The 20,671-nt window shown below is 45.9% G+C and overlaps 1 protein-coding gene across 1 annotated transcript in view; it reads left to right on the top strand.

The window, feature by feature from the left end:
* The window catches only part of EXD3 (exonuclease 3'-5' domain containing 3), a 286,804-nt gene that overhangs the window by 734 nt on the left and 265,399 nt on the right, over positions 1-20,671 (top strand).

The raw sequence follows: 20,671 nt of genomic DNA, 5'->3' as shown, positions 1-20,671 counted from the left end.
GATGGGGGAGAAAGCCAGAGGGATTGGAAGTACCTCGAGCATTGTCCACACCTGTGGAAGGGTTAAAAGTGTTTTAAGAAAGTTTGTTATGTGATGTCAGTAGGCGGAACAAAAAAATAACGAGTAGGTAGAGCTTTGTACATAATTCTGTGCTATAAATACGGTGAATGTGGAGATTAAAGGTGATACAACATAGGCTTGAAGGAAGAGGTGTTCACCCTGTCTCGGTGTTCCTGAAAGCGGATTTCATGATGTGATGAACTCAACTGATGGTGTCGCTGGTATCACACACTTGAAGCTCTCTGAGGAATCTGACTCTAATGTGATCTGCCCGTTTAATGGAACAGAGGTAGTGGCTTGGGGCAGCAGCACAGAACTGAACAATGGCCTTAGGAACAAGCCCTGTGCCTTGATTGTTAATTGGAAGACATAAACAAGTTGGTTGTTTCTGTGCAGCTCTTCCATGTACCAGTTCTTTGTTCCAACACTAATACTGACTTCACTTAGCCAAAAGAAGGTTTGTAACCTTCACAGTTAAGGTTTACTGATACTGACAAGATGTGACTGCTGTAGCCTGCTCTGACCTTCCCGGGCAGATGGAGAAGGATCTTAATGTAATGAAAAAGGCTGTGTGAGGTTTAGAAACCAGGACAGGTTCCTACCTCAGACACAGAGGTGGCAGAGAGCGACACGCAGGGCTCAGTTACACAGTGATGCAATTTGAACTTTGCTGTTGTGGGAGGAACTGATTCCATTATTGGGTATTTTTGCTTTTTGGAAAGAGAATCGTGGTGGGGTGATGATGTGTGTGCACGTGGTGGGGTTACAGTGGGCTGCTGGCACAGAGTCTGCAGTTCCAGGAGTTCTCAAATAAGAGATGGAAATACTGAAGAGTTCAGAGAAGGCCGTAGAAATGTTCTGGTCCTGGAAAACAAGCCATGAAATGGACTTACTGAACTCAGTGTATTCAGGCCCATCCAAGACGAGAGGGTTCAGGAGTGACTCAGCCACTCTGGAAGTCCATGCCTATGGAAGAGTGATCCTGTAACTGAAAGTCAAAGCTACACAAATTCTTTTAAATATGACATAATTTCCTGGCACTGGGGGGGTTAATTCCAGGAATGGTTCATGGGAGAGGGGAAAGGCTTGTTGTGATTTGGAGCTCTTCAGCTGGAATGATAACGAATTTGAAGATGGGCTTAAACCTGAGACGTTGGGCAGTTTGCTGGTATGAGGTGCCTGTGTGGTCTGGGGGAGATGGTGAGATTATCAGTGAGTCACCTTCTGGGCTCTACTTGGCTGCAGAAATAGCAGGAGTTTTTTAATGTTGCTTCAAGGGCTATAGTTATATGTTAAGATAAGATGAAATCTTTATGCTTTTGGATGACCTTCTGCTTCAAGGGGATTTCCACATGCTGTTCTTCCAGAGCACAGTTAGGTTAAGGGAGTGTTTGTTGAAATCATCACTTTGGCCACAGAGAGCAGACACCAGGTTGTGCTATGCTAGTTCAGGGAATCTCCTCCCTCATCTACTGTGTCCCCCAGATGTCTCCAGAGTGATCCAGATTTGATGTAGGAAGGGATTTGTTAAGGCATACAAGTTTTTCACCCTCAGCAAAGGCAAGGTTTCCATGCTAGGACTTTCTGCCTACACTGTTTTTATCTCTTCACATTCCTGTAAAGGACCTTGGGGATCTGTTTGTCTCAATGAATTGTTTCAACAGGATGAGAGTGCTTTCAAGGTGTTAGGTTTTATAAAAGGGTGTGGGATGATGGGGTCAGCTCCAGGCTTTGTTGACTCCCTCTGAAATGATGACTTTTAAGAAATCAATTAATAAATCTCCCTGTTCCTCTGTGAATGTGAAACTGTCTTACGGAGCTCTGTGTGTTCTGGTATGTGCCGGAGGCTTGGTGCATCCCTGGTTTTATATGGAGAACAGGAACCTGCCCATGGCTGTGTGTCAGCTTTTTGGCTCAAGGATCCTTATTAGCCATGCCTTCTGTTTCCATGTTTTTCCTCAGTGTAAGTGCAAACAATAGGGCAGGAATAATCAAATTTCAGCATGTGGAATAGAACCAGGAAAATGCACGTTCTGGGATGTGAACAATCCATCAGAAAACCTTTGCTGCAGGTTTTTAAGGCAGTAATGCTGTTAATAGTGACACTCACCTGCACGAAGTTTTGGTGATCCTCACTGTCTGGCAGTTGCAGCAAACTTCTCAGCTCTCTGTGTTGAGGGAGTTGAATATGCTGCTTGCATAAAACCACATCAGACAAATGTGTGGTGCATGAAGCACATGCAGAATCCCAGACTAGTTTATGTTGGAAGGGACCTTAAAGCTCATCCAGTTCCAACCCCTGCCACGGGCAGGGACACCTTCCACTAGAGCAGCTTGCTCCAAGCCCCTGTGTCCAACCTGGCCTTGAACACTGCCAGGGATGGGGCAGCCACAGCTTCTCTGGGCACCCTGTGCCAGCGCCTCAGCACCCTCCCAGGGAAGAGCTTCTGCCTAAGAGCTCATCTCAGTCTCCCCTCTGGCAGGTTAAAGCCATTCCCCTTGGCCTGTCCCTACAGGCCCTTGTCCAAAGTCCCTCTGCAGGTTTCCTGTAGCCCCTTTAAGCATGGGAGCTGCTCTCAGGTCTCCCCTTCAGGAGCCTTCTCTTCTCCAAGTAAAGAAATAGCTGGCCAGAGATGTTTCATTGGCATTGGGAGTGTTCTTCTCCTGAACCAGGTTTTAATATTTTGATTTAAAAGTGAATTATTGAGTTTGTGTCCTTCTAAATAAAAGTTCTTTTTTTCATAGCACTCTGCAGATGCTCAGTGCCACAACAGCTCCTCCAGCAGCTCCTTTGTAATCCCGTGCATTGAGGAAAAGGGTGGCCATGGGGGAACTTTGTAGTGTGAAAGGAGCAGAATGTCAGTGACAGGAAGAGGAGTTAGGCTGTGCTGAACATCATGCTATTTCACATGTTCATCTTTGAGTTAATGTGTAATACACTAATGCAGTGTAGGGAGAGCTATGGGAGACATCAGTGGGAAAGGCTGAAAATTCTTGTGGGAAAAATGAAAGGGGGGGGGGGGATGAGGGAGGGCTGGAGCGAAACTCCAGTTAGATTTTGATCAAAAGAGAAGTCTGGGAAGCTGTTTTCCCAGAGGATAGAAGTCTTGTTTCTTCTGTGGATCCATGTGGAGGTTTGGTGTTGCAGCGGGACCAAATGGCAGTAACTTGGGCCTGGATGGTGAGAGCCTCGTCCAGACCTTTGAGGTCAGGAGTGGGATGTCCTTTCCCAGCTGTGCCAGCCACCTGCTGGATGATTTGTGGCAAATGATGTTGTACGGTCTGCAGCTAAAAATCAAGCAAGCAAACCCTGTATGTAATGAGCAGCTTAGTTTGTCTCAGCTTTGCCACTCGCTCGGGATGATGCTCTGGACATAGTTCTTGGTGTTGGCCCTATGTTGAGATAGACCTGTTTGAGGGTTGATGCAACTGCTCTTGCCAAAGGCATTTCCATAGAAGAAAACCCAAAATCATGTGTTACTAATTCTCATAGAATAACCCTCTGTGCTATCTTTTGCCGTGTTAAGTCTAAATGTGTGGCTTCCATCATTTTGGGCAATTTTTTTTCTGATTGAGATAATGCTGTTTTTCCTTAATTTATGGCAAGTTGTACCCATACAGTGCAATTTATTCTTTGCCGTTGCTCATCTTGCCTTCAAAAAGCAGAATACTTTACAAAGTATTGGAAAGTATACAGAGTATAGCTGTGCATGTAAATTGTGTAGTTCAGTTACTACTTTCACAGGGTTTTTTTCTCTTACATCTCTGTTCTGTGCTGAAACTTTTTGCTGTGTGGTTCAAAAGGCACTTTATGGTCATTTTTGATTGTCGCACAATTTCATTGAGCCTTGCCTGGGTTACACGTGCATGGAATAAAAGTCTGTTTCACTGCCCCTCCACTGCTGATCTTTGTAATGTCCAGCTCTGCCTGAAGGAATTATTCCTTATTCCTCAAGGAATAAGCTGTTATGTCAGGAGAGGAGTTGGCTGGAGCGCAGCAGTGCTGTGAGAGGGGGTTGAGAGAGCACAGGGAGCACTGCTTAGAAATACTATTCCATGTGGGTTTTCTTAGGTTATACAATACTATAAATGTGTGGAAAATATTCCTGGGGGACTACAATCTCCCACTGTTACAAAATTGAATGGAAATGGCTTTTTTTGAGAAGGGGAGTGCAGTTTTGCTTTACAGGATAAATAGCTGCTGTTTCGGTCTGTGCAAAGCAGGTTTTTCCGGGCCATGTGGTTAAAAGCGTTATTGTTTGGGCTTTGTTTTGGAAGCAGTGGTTGCCACTGGGTCATTTGGGATGGACAGGAGTGGAGGTTTCCTGCTGATGGTGTGTTTGTTACAGTGGATGACCTGCGTGGATGAGGATGATGGTTCTTTGAATGTTTTGTAACATCACTATGGGGTTCTTGTAGGTCTTTTGTGACTCTCGGCCACATGAGCTTAACGTTACATTAGAGATGTTCAGCACGATGTAAAAATGCTGGCACGTGTGTAAGGCTCTGTTCAAGAAAACATTTGATACTTTCCAGTCTCTGTCTTCCCAAGACAGTGCTGGAGTTTGGATCATGGAGCTTCGGTGGGGTGTTGGCAAGTGGAAAGAGCTCCGTGTGTTCACAGCCCCATTTGCTTCCTTGCAGCTCTGCAGTGGCAGCGGAACTCCCTGGCAGCACTCGGCAGGTCACACCTTCACCGTGCTCCTCCAGGGGTGAGTTTGCTGGTCCCTGGACCCAAGTCTGCTCAAAGGCATTTGTCAGACCCCCCCGGTTCTGGGGTGGGGGCAGTGCAGCTCCAGGAATTCCTGCCCCTTTCTAGTCACTGGCTTGCCTGAGCTTAGAGAGGCATCATTTCCCATTTTGGTTATTTTGACAATTTCTTTCACCCTATCATAGAATCCCAGGCTGGTTTGGGTTGGAAGGGACCTTAAAGGTTGTCTGGTTCCAACCCCCTGCCACGGGCACGGACACCTTCCACTAGATGGGTGTTTGGGGGACAACTGGGCAGGGTGCCTTGGTGAGGAGGTGGTGGGAGGTGGTGGGCAGCAGTTCCACAGGCTGCTGGGGCTGTTCCGATCCCACTCGGTGCCCTCCTGCCATATTTACAGGTAGATATTCCCATGGAAAAGTCCTACTTTGACAGTTTGACATTGAGATTAGTAAAATTAATTTCTGTTTTGAGGATTGGGCTCAGCTTTTCTGTGTGAAATTTGCTTCTGGAAGTAATACAAATACCTTTTGTTTGCAGTATGCTTTATTAGTTGGTGGAGGTATGTGAAAGGGAACTTGACAATAAACCAAATACCAGTCATAGAAATTTAAGCAAATGCAGTTTCATCACTGTAGTTTGTGTGACTACTCTGATGAAGACATCCTTTCAAATAACCAGTATTTTATGGTGAGGCAGTGTGTTAGGGAGCAGATTTATGAGGATTCCATTTTGATTTGCAAGCTTCATTCATGATATTTGTTTCTGTTAAGTTTGATTTAACTACATCCTCTGTTGAGAAGTCACCCTGCAATTCCTTACAAGATAAACTGAGTTCCACACAGTCTGTCTCAAAACACTGTGCTGGGTTAGCTGCCTCGGGTTCTCATCTGATTCAGTATCCTTTCTTCTTGGAATGGGAGCACTGTGGATTTCCCCATTTTTAGTACTGCTGCCTGCTGAGGTATTTACCAATGAGGGCTTGTAGGGAAATATAAAAGTTCCGTGCAGCAGCAGTCACCAGATCGTGTATATCATCTGGTTTGCCCTTTAGTTCAGATGGAAACAAAGCTTAGCGTTTAATGAGAAGTTTCTGGAAAGCCCCACGTTGGGTTTTTCTGGGTTCCCTGCCTGCGTTGTGAAATCCAGCTCAGCCTCGTTAGAGGGCACTCTGGAATCACACATGGGAGCTGCTGTCAGCAGCATTCCCACATACTCTGCAGGGGAAAGTCCTGATGCCAAGGTAACTTCCAGAGTAGAAAGTGTGGAGTGAAAAGCCCAGAGCAGAGAGTGTGAAGCCTGAGATAGATTAACATATATAGAATCACAGACTGCTTTGTCGGAATGGACCTTAAAGCTCATCCAGTTCCAGCCCCCTGCCATGGGCTTTCCTGTTGCCCACTTCGGTATCTTGTGATGCAAGGCAAGATAGTTTGTTGCAGGCTGATTTAGTGCATGGGCCTTTACCCCATGAGCTGCCTTGATGCTGAATGTATATCCATTTTGGAACTTTTTTTTGTATTACCATCATCTTGAAAGTGAACCCTTTAGAAACAATCATTTGTTTCAGAAACTCTTGGGGTTTAATACCAGCCTTTACATCGGTCCCTTCTGTGCCTCTGATGAATAGCTTATTATTTCTTTCACTTCTGTTCTGTAGTAAAGAGCATAATGATTTTACTGTAGTGATAGGACAAGGGGTAACGGGTTAAAACATAAACAGGGGAAGTTTAGATTGGATATAAGGAAGAAGTTCTTCACTGTAAGGGTGGTGAGGCACTGGAATGGGTTGCCCAGGGAAGTTGTGAATGCTCCGTCCCTGCAGTGTTCAAGGCCACACTGGACAGAGCCTTGGGTGCCATGGTTTAGTGTGAGGTGTCCCTGCCCATGGAGGGGGGGGTGGAACTGGGTGAGCTTAAGGTCCTTTCCAACCCTAACTATTCTGTGATTCTATGATTTTTACCTTGGGAGAATTAATATTTGTAAATGTGCTTTGAAATCTGAAGTGGTTTAGAATGTTTAAGAAATATGATTAGAATACTGAAGAAAGCAGGAGTCAGGGAAGTCAAACCTAAGACCATGATTATTGCTCCCTTTGGTGAAGCTTTGGTGCTGCTTCTGTTCTGGCAAGATTATAGAGCCAGGTCATTTACATGACTTTTGACTTTTCTTGATTCTTTTAGGCTTCACCAAGGAGAAGCCTTCTTTATATGCAGGAGTCAGATTGTCTGTAAACATAAACACAATCTAAACATTGTCCAAAACATGCCATGTTTTGCTTTAAAACAAAGCATACCAGACCAGTGACACTTGAAACGCTTTTCTGAGTAATTAGCACTGAATCACACCCACACTGGGCAGGCTTGGCAAAACCATAGTTCAGGTTTCCTGTGCTGGAACCATGCCTACATAGCATAAACCTCAGCTTTAATGTGTTGCTTTACTTAGCCTCTAAATTCCCACTTCTGCATTGGCATTACTGCTAGTAACTGGGTTATAAAATCATAGAATGGGTTGAAAGGGACCTTAAAGCTCATCCAGTTCCAGCCCCTGCCACAGGCAGGGACACCTTCCACTAGAGCAGCTTCCTCCAAGCCTGTGTCCAACCTGGCCTTGAACACTGCCAGGGATGGGGCAGCCACAGCTTCTCTGGGCACCCTGTGCCAGCGCCTCAGCACCCTCACAGGGAAGAGCTTCTGCCTAAGAGCTCATCTCAGTCTCCCCTCTGGCAGGTTAAAGCCATTCCCCTTGGCCTGTCCCTCCAGGCCCTTGTCCCAAGCCCCTCTCCAGCTTTCCTGGAGCCCCTTTAGGCACTGGAGCTGCTCTCAGGTCTCCCCTTCAGGAGCCTTCTCTTCTCCAGGCTGCCCCAGCCCAGCTCTCTCAGCCTGGCTCCAGAGCAGAGCTGCTCCAGCCCTCGCAGCATCTCCATGGCCTCCTCTGGCCTCTCTCCAACAGCTCCACGTCCCTCTTGTGCTGCTGCCCCAGAGCTGGATCAGGGCTGCAGGGGGGTCTCCCCAGAGCACAGCAGAGGGGCAGGATCCCCTCCCTGAGCTGCTGCTCACGCCCTGGGGGTGCAGCCCAGCACATGGTTTCGTGTAGCCACTGTTTGGTGGTGCTCATGTGCATTTCCCCTTTGAGAGAAGCCGGTTTGTGTGGGGATGTGATTTGAATGAGGTCGCACAACAGGACCGTAAGAGCTGTGAGCATAAACCAGTTGTATGCCTGCCTGGCCATCTCCTTACTGGGACATGTTCCTTCCAGCTGGGACTGTCTTTCTGGCCAGGGCTTTGGCTTTACTCAGAGGTGACAGCTTTGTTGCTTGTGGCTTGAAGGCAGCAGACATTGAGAACTGGAGATTTTCAAAGCCAGCTGGCCGTACTTTCCTTGGTATCTTAAAGAACAACGTAGTGCTTCCATGAACTCTAATGGCCGTGAGCCTCACCTCTCTGCAAATAAAGCAGAATAATAAGAAAAAGTACTTGTCAGGCTATCTTTTTCCTCTCCTAGTTTTTAATCTCCTCTAGCACCTTCCCTTTCTGTCCCTCTGCTATGGCTCCTTGTTAGCTTTTGGGCTAGCGTGGTTGCCTGGAGTGAGGAAGTAAAGTGGAGATGTTCCTTCTCCAGCGTTCTTTGGTGTCTGTCTTATTTGGAGGGCACATGAAGAGGCAGCAGAAGCTGAGCGAAGACCCAGTGCCATGTGGGTGGCTGCAGGGCTGTGGAGGGACTCCTGTGGGCTGCAAGGCAGTGGATTGGCCCAAGGCGAATGGTTCTTTTAATAAGGTGTTGGTAGGTTTTGCACACCTTCCTTTGGGTAAGATGCAGGCAGAATAACCTGTATATGTCTCATCTGCCCCCACCTCTTGTGGGAGGGTCCAACAGCAGCTTTCTGGGGTACCTGTGGGGCTGGGGGTTGTATTTTAATGATGTTGAAGAGCTCAGTTCTTGCGATTTCTGTAAATGGTATTAGGAATGACATGCTGAATGACAGAGGCTTCAGCCAAAATCCTCTACCCCTCTGTTACACTTCAGACCATACGTTGATGCCCTCACATGCATTTTACAACACATTTGGGGTGTTTTTAAGCACAGTTTGGGTGTTCTAAAAAGTGACAGTAATGAAGGAGCCAGTGACACTCACAGAACGTGCTGAAGAGCAGCTCCAGCGTGCTTGTATGAAACATTGCTTCTAGTGATGAGAAGCATCTCCTACTAGTATCTTCGCACAGAACATTACTGTGGAACCGAAAGTGTATTTTTTATGATGATTGTATTTTGGTCTTTGTCTTCCTTTGAAGACAAGCTGGAGCTGCATGATGGCATGTTTGTGGGGGCTAGCCAGGGCCATCTTCATAGCACAGTGTATTAAAGGTCATGAGTAGATGCTGGTGTCATTTTTTGCATTAGCTCTGGAATTGGTTCCAGGTACCATCTGATTTCTATTTAAAAATGGCAGTTGCAGTTCTTGGACCCATCTATAGTTGCCATCAGTGCTGTACTTCATGTTCTGCCAAGGCCTCCTTATTTTTCACTGTGCATCAGCAGGGGCTTCTCTTCTTGGGATGTGGAGATCAAACACATGTTTCTGGGCAGTGCTGTGAGGATGAGGTGTGACTGGAGTTCCCTGAGCATCTCTAGACTGACACAATGATGTGGCAGGTTATTGTGTGGGTCTCAGAAGACATTGTGTGACAAATTCCTGTCTGATAGAGGTAGGTAGTGATAACTGGAGAGTGTTTCCTGCTTAAACAAGATGCTGTGAGGGCTGGAGCAGCTCTGCCCTGGAGCCAGGCTGAGAGAGCTGGGCTGGGTCAGCCTGGAGAAGAGAAGGCTCCTGAAGGGGAGTCCTTAGAGCAGCTCCAGTGCCTAAAGGGGCTGCAGGAAACCTGGAGAGGGGCTTTGGGCAAGGGCCTGTAGGGAGAGGCCAAGGGAAATGGCTTTAACCTGCCAGAGGGGAGACTGAGATGAGCTCTTAGGCAGAAGCTCTTCCCTGTGAGGGTGCTGAGGCACTGGCACAGGGTGCCCAGAGAAGCTGTGGCTGCCCCATCCCTGGCAGTGTTCAAGGGCAGGCTGGACACAGGGGCTTGGAGCAAGCTGCTCTAGTGGAAGGTGTCCCTGCCCGTGGCAGGGGTTGGAGTTGGATGAGCTTTAAGGTCCCTTCCAGCACAAACCAGGCTGGGATTCTGTGAAAAAGCAACAACTAAAATTTCAGGGGAGAAGTAGCAAATGTTTATAAAAACACAGGAGAAAATCCTTGTGGGGAAAGCACACATTTAGGCCGGTCTTCTCCCTGTTTCCAGCAGGAGCAGCTCAGTGCAGAGCCCTGTGGTACTGCCTTGGTGAAGGTTTAAGCACCAAAAAAGTAAATATTTTTCAGTAAAGCAAATGCAAAGCTTTGGGGATGTTCTTAAAACACAAAAGAAAACCAAAAAGAACAAAACTGAAGAAACCCTTTTGTGTACAATGTCCTGGCCAGTTTTTAAATGCTCCTGTTCCATGCCTAAATAAATGATTGTTTTAGCAAAAGTGAAATCCTTCCTATTGATTTATTGCACCAATTTAGATATAAGCCCTCTGTGCAGGATTGTCGATTTAATAGAGCAGCCTTCCTTCTCCTTTCAGATTTAATCCGCATGTTGTTGTATCAACAGAGCCTTTGTCTCTGCTCAGTTATGAGTTATCCTTTCTTAACTTAAAAAAGAAGTGCAAACACATGGTTTTTACCAGCCCTGTGACAAAGCAGCACAGGATGACACAGGGAGAGGTGAGCGTCAAAGAGGGACTCTGATTTGTAGGTAACTTCAAAGTGGTGCTGCAAAGGGAAGAGTGAAAAGTGAGTGGCCCTGTCCCTGCTCCTGCCGCAGTGGCTGTGGGAGCCTGGCAGTGGCAGGAGGAGGCAGCCTTATCTTTAGCCAGGATTTCCTATTTTGCTTCCCCAGCTTGTGCAGCGATGCTAAACATGTTCCTTTCCGTTAACTCTCATTTCCTTCCTTTTTTTTTTCCAAGGGAGACTTATCCAGAGGTGTATGTAATTCACATTTCCTTCCTTCCTGCCTCCCTCCCCTGCAGAGAAGGATTTCTTTCTTGGACCCCTCCTGTTTTCCAAATGGAGTGGAATTACTCTCAGGAAGCTCATGAATTTGGTATTATTTCTAGACTTGGTTTTGTGAGAAAACATTTATTTGGGTGTCAGTGCTTGAGGGTTCAGAAGTGCATGTTAGACCTGCTCAGTAAAGCAGTTCTCTGCATTGTTTGCTTTTTAACCTTTACTTGGACCTTATCACGCAACTGACTCCTGTAGCACCGTCAGTTAGTTCTAAAGGTTCAGTTCCTGCACTTGATGGGCTGGATGCAGCCAAAGACAGAACAGTCACAGTATCTGTGTCTTTGTTAGCCTGGTTTCCAGCTTGTGTCAGTCTCCTGTAGTCATCGCTGCCAGAGGGGAGACTGAGATGAGCTCTTAGGCAGAAGCTCTTCCCTGTGAGGGTGCTGAGGCGCTGGCACAGGGTGCCCAGAGAAGCTGTGGCTGCCCCATCCCTGACAGTGTTCAAGGCCAGGTTGGACACAGGGGCTTGGAGCAAGCTGCTCTAGTGGAAGGTGTCCCTGGCCGTGGCAGGGGTTGGAGCTGGAGGAGCTTTAAGGTCCCTTCCAACCCAAACCCGTCTGGGATTTTATGATCCTATGTCCACAGTCTCCCTCAGTTCTCTTTCAGATGTCAGCACAGCAGGTCCCACCTCAAGTGGTGTGATTTTAAAAGCAGCTAGTAATAATGTGTCTTCAAGCAGAGGGAATTTGTCTATGATTTAAAAAATGTGGCATGATGCTATTCTACTTCTCAAAGTTATAGAAAAGAGTAAGAAAAGATTCACCTTGAGGCTTCAGTAGTCAGTGATGGGAAAAAGAAGGCTGTATCCTCGCTGCCTGAAGCAGGCAGCAGCCTTGCAGAGACTAGCTCAGGGGAAGGAGTGCTGTTGCTGTATCGGGCAGATCCCTCAGTCCACCAGTCACACACACACAGTCCTCATCAGCGTGTGTGCAGACAGTGGGCACTGGCAGCATCGTTTTGTAGGATTAAAGTGGTCTGGCTTTGTTGAGGGCCAGGTGAGCCAGGCAGTGGTTACCAGCTAAAAGCAGCGGCTCTTCATGTTTAAGGCACTTTAGATACTATCACATTCTCTGGATGTTAACTCTGCATGTTCTTTGCACAAGAAAAAATCCATCCCTTTGAAGGTGGCTGTGGAATGCAGACCTATGGGAGTCAGGGGTTCTGTTTGTTTTCCTGCAGACTGGCCTTTTGTCTGGGGAGGGCTGAGCATACCTTTCCAACAAGATAAAACATAGATCTTGGGAGGGTTATGCTTTCCCAGCTCTCTCAGACAGTCTCCTGTCCTCATGTCTGCATTCTACCAAGTCAGTTCTCCAAATGGACTTGTTCGGACTCAGTTCTCCAAGCCTTGGTACTAGTGGGTATTTAGATGAGGTTTGTTCCCTTTTCACTTGATCACTGTTCTTAATGGCAGCCAGCCATTCTCCCTGCTCCTCACGACAGCTTAGGACTTGAACCTTTCCAGAGTGGTGGTAAAGGAAAGGGGTATTCACTCACCTAGCAAGAGCAATTTCTTCATCTGTGGATTTTGCAGGGCATAATACTTGGTTGTGCTTTCATCTAAAATATTCTTGAGCAACCTCATCCGACTTTGAAGTTGGCCATCCTTTGAGCAGCCCAAGGACTGGAAAACCTCCAGAGGTCCCTCCCAAACTGACTTACTCTGTGATTCTGTTTTCTGGTAGAGTTCTGGCAAAGATGCTTCGTTTATATCTCCCTTCATGCTCAACAGCTTTCATCATGTTCCCATCATAAGCAGTTCTTTAAGCTGAAGTGATGTGTAAACATCAGGAACAGTTTCTACACTGTAACATGAGTTTCCTTGTTCATAGTTGAGACTGTTTTTTTATGCTGCTGTATTCAGATGATACAAAAAATCAGTTTTATTTCTTACTATTTATTATGAGGTAATAACTTCTTTTCTTTTTTGTCCTTAGGGACATTTTACCGTGGATACAAAGGATAATTTTCTAAAAATTAACGGGTCTCCTTCTTGGGTCAGCTTTGTGCCTTTGTGCTCTTTGCTGGAAGCTGCAGGAGGAGGAAAGAGTAAGAGAGAAAAGGCTTGTTTGGGATATATGATCCTATATCCTCACTGCCTTTTGAGTGAACATTGCATTTTTGAGCTAAACGCTGAAGGACACTGGTTTAAGGATATTGGTACCTATTATCCAAATGCTTCAGCTCATATTCCATGTGGTACAGTATTGTGCTTAACATTTAAGCAGTTGCTTCGGTTTCTTTGAATAGTAAGGGACTTAGTAACGTGTCTCACTAACTCAGACACTGTGCTTGACAAGGGAATGCTGACAGCTTGTTGGCTTGCCTGGATTTATGATTTTCTTTTGAGGGCAGAACAGGCTGGTGGGGCAATTAGATGGAGTTACATCTACCAAATGCGTAATTCATCACATATGTACTCCAAACTGAAGCTGCCTAATCCTGCAGCTCATGCTTGCTGTATGTTCAGACCTTAGCCTCTCTGTTTAGATTGCCAACGTGGTGCCAATTAGTGGGACTGTGATGTGGACACTAAGGAATATAACTCACTTCACATGGGTTACCAAACAGCTAGCAGATGTTAGCTAATGGTTCTTGGCTACTACCAGCCTGACTTGGATTTCAACCCAGAGGTGAAAGAATTTCTTTCTCTCCCATTACCATTTCCCTTGGGCCATATTGTCCTGAGTATCGAGAATCCCTTCCTCTTACTCTGGAAGATGATGTAGACATTTCTCCTCCCCCTTAAACCTGTTCTCACGGTGTCTTGTGTGTTCCTTTATCTCGCAGTATTTGCTGTTCTCCTGGTAGGCTTTGTTGTAAATGGAAATGTAAACACTCAAACAGACACCTGAGATTCTTACCGGGAGAGGTCCGTGCAGAGCGTGTGCTGTGCTTCATGAACTGTACCTGCAGCTACACCGAGACACGAGGGAAAGTCTCTGCTAGGATTACTGATACTACTTTGAATAACAAAGGCCATAAGAAGTGGTGGGTCTGGCTTGCCTGGGGTCCTGCTAGTCTTTGTTCTCCTTACTGGATGTTGCACTCTCAAACCCTGTAAAAAGTGTAACTGCAAGGTAGTTTTTCTTCTAGGGATGAGTCAATGGTGAACAACTCACCGGCAGGACCTGTGGCTTCTTTGCTGTGATTTAGAGCAGGAGGCAGTAGTTGTTACTGGAGACAATTTAAAATATGGTATGAAATACAGTGTAATAACTGGAAAACGTTAATCAATTCCACTTTATTTTCTGTGCTCTTTCAGTTGATAGGTGTGATATGGGGCTCTTTGTCTGTGTAACCTTGGCAGCTTCAGGAACAGAGGTAGGATAAGGGAGGGCCCAGCTGAATGAACAATAGCATTTAAGTATTTACTGCTGCCTAAATCCCATTTCGTAACTCCCTGTATTGTCATCTGACACGTTGAACCTGTGTGTGCAATATGAGGGCTGATGCTCTTTGTTCTCCCTCCTGTAACTTTGTCTTTCCTTCTGTGGGGATTGAGCCTTTGACCTAAAACTGTGACACCATGTCCAGCATTCCATTTTTCAGCAATTTCTTTACCTTGCTCATGTTAGACTTTGGTGAAAGGCAGTTTTATCAGCATGGCCGGTGTTTGAAAAACAAAATCATACTTGATGAGAAGTTCTCAGTTATAGCTGACTTTCCTACCAGCGTGCTATTTTGAGGTGTCAAATGTGATCAGCATCAACGTGACAACCAACAGGAAGAGTTGGGTGAGGGTTAAATAACTGCCAGAGTTATTTCTCAGTGAGCAATGAAAATAAACGACATGCAAGGTCCTGTCATTTGTTGCCTTTCTTCGAGGTTCTGAAGCAAGTGTTGAATTCAGTGATGCATTTGATGCTGAACTTCCAAAAAGAGCAGCTATTTTTACTTTGTTGAGATGGGCAGAGCTGTTTCTGTCCTGGGGATTCATTTGTCTTGATGTTTATGTATTTAGTAAGGACAGTGCAACAGAAGTAATGCAAACAGTTATTCTGTACTTTATGATGAATAATAACTAAATACTAATAACCTTTCTTGAAGAGTAATTAATAACTTTCAGTTTCTGTAAAATGAACAGGGAAAACTCATAATAAGCTGAGAAATAAGCTGAACTGTCACTTCATGAGTGGCAGGTTATCAAGTGTCAGGTTTTAGACGATAGGAAACAAAATCCAACAGAAGTTGGCAACTACATTTTCTCTTCTCTTTCTCAAAGTTGTTCAGTGCAGCAGATGTAGCCTTTCGCCAGAGATTTCACTGTCTCTTCCTCTCTGGGCTTCCATGTAGCCCTGTAGGATAAACTGATCTTTGGGGTTTTTTTTTGCCTTTTAAGACACTTAAGAAGTGCCAGTGATCAGGTCTGTTCTCATGTGTATTTTAGTATATAGGTCCAATGCCACCCCAACTGTAACAAACATGGACAAATCTCAAAGTACATTGTCGTGTTCAGATAAGATTCTCAAATATATACAAGTTAACCCCAAAATCATGACACCAGAAGATTTCCCTCCTTCCCCTGGGGTTGGTGGCTTCATTGGTAGAGGTTTTGTTTCTTGTCTGTAGCAACAAGTAGAAACTACACTTGCTGGTTCTTTTTCCCTGTCATACATATGCCTTTTTGTTGGCAAATAATAACAAAAGAACTTGAGAAGTCCAGAAGAAGCTAAAATGCTTGATGCAAGAATTCATTGGATCATTGTTCAAGCAGCACTTCCCAGCTCTTCTTGAACATAGCTGGGCTGTTTTACCACTAAAACTTACCCACCATGTGCCCTTGGTCATTCAAAAGTCATGTCGTGTAACAGGTTCCCCCTTTGGCTAGCACTGACATAACAGGAAGAAAGAAGGAAATCGGGCTGAATGTGGATGAATTTCTAGACAGACACTGAAATCTTGAGAAATAAGGTGGGTGATGACGTGGGGAGTTTGGTTTTTATGTGAGGCTGTTGAGGGCTATAAAGAAAGTCGATGGAAGGAAAAGATCAATTGGAACACCCTTCTTCTGAGTTACAGGTTCCTTAAAAATGCCTGAGTGGTTCAGACCCCCAGGGGAATAGTGCTGTCCCTTAAAGCTAGATGTCAAGTCGGGAAAATAACTGCATTATTAACAGAATCCTTAAAATTAGAGAATCTCAACTTGTAGATATGAAAAGTATAGACTAATACAGAGTGTGTAGCTTTAAAGTAGGAAACACAATGGGAGAAAGCTGGCACCGCAGTCCTCTTCAGCACCAGCAGTGCCACCTTTGGGAAGCATCTGCTTAGGGATGCAGGGAGAGGAGGATACTTTTGACTTTCTCCTGGGAAATGTGCAGAACTTTGTACAAAGTTTTACTGCCAACGGTCCTCTGTGAGTGTGAACACAAAGCACTGACAGCAGTCCAAGGCAAAACCTGCACTGAAGCTAGCCTTGGTTTCCAAAGGGAAGGTACCTCAGAATGGGGAAGCGTGTTGAAACTGACAGGAGCAGTGAGAGGGTGAAATGTTTGTAGGTAGTGTGAAGATTATTTAAAGGCACTACGCTGCAGAGCAAGTGCCCCAGTCCCATCAAAAGCCAGTTGAGTAGAAAGTTATGATGTGAAACAGCAGGGAAGAAGGGCTGTAGAGTCAGAGGCATCCTTCCAAAAGCTGAAGTCATGAACAAGTGAGAAAGACAGAAAAGAACAAACACTTTGAAATGCCAAAAACTTAGGGGAACAGCTTTCAGAAGGTATAAAAAGTAACAGATCTTTTCCAGATATGTTGGGAACAAGGAGCTTGTCTAAACGTTTGCAAAAAGCCTTGAAGACGAGAGTGCGAAAGAATCACTTGCAGAAGGTGGAGCAGAAAGAAACAAATGAGTTTCAGAGGCATCTACGTTCCTCGTGGTTTTGTTACCAGGTCCCATCTCAAACCCAGCTGTTAATGGAAGGATTTAAGAACACAGTGTCAGTAACTGGCTGCAGGGAACAGGATGTTAGAGCCCAGGAGGGATTCAAGGGAGAAACTGTTGAATTGCTAACATTTGTGTGTGACCTTTCAATGGAAACCTCCTCAGCCCTATTGGAGAATAGATGGGGCCGATATGATGCCAACTTGCAGACGAGTTCCAGGGAGCTTGGGGGCCAGCAGACAGAACTCTGGCTTTGTATTGTGCAGCCTTGTCAAAAGAGTAATATAGATTAGAATTCTTTGGCACATGATTTTATATGAATGTGGAGGAGTCAGCATGGCTTTTGTAAAAGGAAGTTGCACTTGACAAATCTTTAAGGTCTTGAAAGGCTCAGCACACAGCTGGGTGAGGGTGTTCCAGTGTGGATGGTATCCTAGGGTTGCCAGAAAGCAACTGTCGTGGTCCTCTGCTGCAGCTTCTTAAAGCAACTGGTGATTAAGGGAGTGGAGCATCTCCCTTATGAGGAAAGACTGAGGGAGCTGGGTCTCTATAGTTTGGAGAAGAGGAGACTGAGGGGTGACCTTATTAGTGTCTATAAATATATAAAGGGGGAGTGTCATGAGGATGGAGCCAGGCTCTACTCAGTGGCAAACAATGATAGGACAAGGGGTAATGGGTACAAACTGGAACACAAGAGGTTCCACTTAAACTTGAGAAGAAACTTCTTCTCAGTGAGGGTGACGGAACACTGGAACAGGCTGCCCAGGGAGGTTGTGGAGTCTCCTTCCCTGGAGACATTCAAAACCCGCCTGGACACATTCCTGTGTAACATTATCTAGGAGTTCCTGCTCCGGCAGGGGGATTGGACTAGATGATCTTTCGAGGTCCCTTCCAATCTCTAGCATACTGTGATACTGTGATTTTTCTGGGGATAAAGAATGGTATTTAGTAAACCAGAGACTCGTTAAAAAGTGGGACGGAGAGGATTCTCCCCCTCTGCTGTGCTCTGGGGAGACCCCCCCTGCAGCCCTCATCCAGCTCTGGGGCAGCAGCACAAGAGGGACGTGGAGCTGTTGGAGTGAGCCCAGAGGAGGCCATGGAGATGCTGCGAGGGCTGGAGCAGCTCTGCTCTGGAGCCAGGCTGAGAGAGCTGGGCTGGGGCAGCCTGGAGAAGAGAAGGCTCCTGAAGGGGAGACCTTAGAGCAGCTCCAGTGCCTAAAGGGGCTGCAGGAAAGCTGGAGAGGGGCTTGGGACAAGGGCCTGTAGGGACAGGCCAAGGGGAATGGCTTTAACCTGCCCGAGGGGAGACTGAGATGAGCTCTTAGGCAGAAGCTCTTCCCTGTGAGGGTGCTGAGGCGCTGGCACAGGGTGCCCAGAGAAGCTGTGGCTGCCCCATCCCTGGCAGTGTTCAAGGCCAGGTTGGACACAGGGGCTTGGAGCAAGCTGCTCCAGTGGAAGGTGTCCCTGCCCATGGCAGGGGTTGGAGCTGGATGAGCTTTGAGGTCCTTTCCAACCAAAACCATTCTATGGCTCTATGATTCTATGGAAATGTATAGCAGTAATCATTGTTATAGTGGATGGTTTCTACCATTAGAACAACACAGGAGTCTTAGAGACCTGAGCAGCTTAACAGTCATACAGATGATCCCAGGAAGACAATGGACAGAGAAGTAACAAAGTCCGAGTGATTTAGAAGTACTTTGCCAAAGTCTACCCTTAAACTGCTAAAGTACCCTGTGGTACTGTGTGATTGGAGAATAAACAAGCAGGTTAAACTTGGTGTCAGTAACTGTAGAGTAACTTGTGAGGAAGCTCTGGCTAAATGCCTCCCCCAGTAACTGGTTGTGGAAGAGCTTGGAAATGAAGAATGTCTGGGCCCGAAGACAAGATGCCTGAGTTGGACAGGCGATAAGCAATTGTTCCCTGTTTCCCTTTCATTCCGTACATGAGGTAGGTACATCAGATGGGAAGTAGGAAAGTTCAGACTAGCCTCAAAGCAGTACTTCTTTGCCTGATGAATACAGTGTGGCTGCTGTTGCAGCAAGACTCTGGTGCTGAGAGTTTGCATGGAAGTGATTGGATATATTCTTGGAAGAAAGATCTACAAAGTCCCTTTCATACCAGTACAGAAGCTCTGGCATATGGAAATCTTAAGCTACAAGTTGTTGTAGGCTCGGACAATGTGTTTGGGAATAGAGCTGCCTAGTTCTCTTCCTTAGGTGCTGGTCACTGCCCACAGTCCAATACACAACAGTGGCTGGGTGAGAATGTGATCTTACTTGGTACGCCTCATCTTTGGTGCCATCCTCTCTTTCTTTGTTTTGCTATTTCTGTACTTCTGTACTGCCTGTTCCAGCTACTCCTGCTAGAAAATAAATGGAGTATGTTTTTTTATGAAAACACCCTTTTTTTTTGTATGTCTTTCTGTGTGTAGTACATTGAGTAGTCATGTGTGTGACTTAAGTTCATTCTGTTTGTCTACAGGCTTCTTGGACAGAAAATGGAGCTGCTGCTTAAGCATTTCCATATGTGTTCAGCCATATTGTTCAGCTGTATTCTTAACCTAATGTAACTTGTAAAAATAAGCATCTTTAAAGTGTTGTTTTTATGTGTTGGTAAAGAGTTGATGTAGCTAGAAACGTTCCAGACCAGCGTTTATCCCTGCTGGGGATTGGAAGGAGGCTGCGTCAAGGCCTGCTAGTCTTTAAGCAACCTACAGCTTCATCTCTATGAACTTGATGGCCAATTAATTGATCCCTCCAGGAGACTTAGCTGAATACAGTGCTCCTGCCATCTGAACCCAGCAGAGTACTTGAATGTCAGCAAGTTTTCCATCTATAAGAGTTTGTTAAAGTGGAGAGAGCAATCTGAGCCCTGCCAAGTACATGCGGGGCTTCGGCAGCCCTGCTGGCCTCAGACCCAACATGTTGTCACTTTTGGTTTTATTTAGGGCAGATTTGCAAAGCTGGTGTGTTGATAGAGACATAAGGGAGTGTGTGATATGTCCCATCTGGGTGAACTCAATTTTCTATATGCTGTCTTGCACAGATGGTGTGCTTTTGGTATGCTTTCATTACTTCACACTTGAAGCTGAAGCAGCCCAAGTTGGAGGAGATGAGCTATATTAATCTAGTCACTTGTAAACTTGAGATGACTTGTTGGTGAAGGGGTAGGTGGCAGGAAAGAGTAGTCACTTCTGTCTCTTGAATCAGCCCATATCATTTCCCACAGAGCAGGTAAAACTCTGTTTCCCCTTTTGATTCCACCTGTGGAGTTGAATCATTTATCACTATAGGAAGAAATGAATGGGAGTCTAACATGGAGAATGTTGTCTTCTTGTCTTCTGAGAAGATAGTTATATGGGAATAAAACTTGTGGCAGTTGCTCCAATTTTGTCTGCTTTCCACTAACCAGCTTTTCTGTCACCAGTGGATGTGAATGAAATAGAACCCAGTACTGAGATACCGTCCATAGCCTATATGTGCAAGAAGAAATTAGGGAGAAGAAATCAGAAGAAATGGAGTGTGACTCTTTACAAGGGCCTGCAGGGAGAGGCCAAGGGGAATGGCTTTAACCTGCCAGAGGGGAGACTGAGCTGAGCTCTTAGGCAGAAGCTCTTCCCTGTGAGGGTGCTGAGGCGCTGGCACAGGGTGCCCAGAGAAGCTGTGGCTGCCCCATCCCTGGCAGTGTTCAAGGCCAGGTTGGACACAGGGGCTTGGAGCAAGCTGCTCTAGTGGAAGGGGTCCCTGCCCGTGGCAGGGGTTGGAGCTGGGTGAGCTTTAAGGTCCCTTCCAACACAAACCACTCCATGATTCTATGAAATTAGTTCCATAATCCTGCACGGTGTGGGCAGAAACTTGTGATTCTAGGAGCTTGTTGATCACTCCTGGCTAAAACTGGTCACCATCTCCTTAATGTG

The sequence above is a fragment of the Pezoporus occidentalis genome, unplaced genomic scaffold (genome assembly GCF_034315485.1).
Source record: "Pezoporus occidentalis ecotype Australia unplaced genomic scaffold, CSIRO_AGI_Poc_V1 ctg187, whole genome shotgun sequence".
Classification (NCBI taxonomy): domain Eukaryota; kingdom Metazoa; phylum Chordata; class Aves; order Psittaciformes; family Psittacidae; genus Pezoporus; species Pezoporus occidentalis.
The sequence above is the reverse complement of the archived record's forward strand: the minus strand, read 5'-3'. Positions and strand labels throughout refer to the sequence as shown.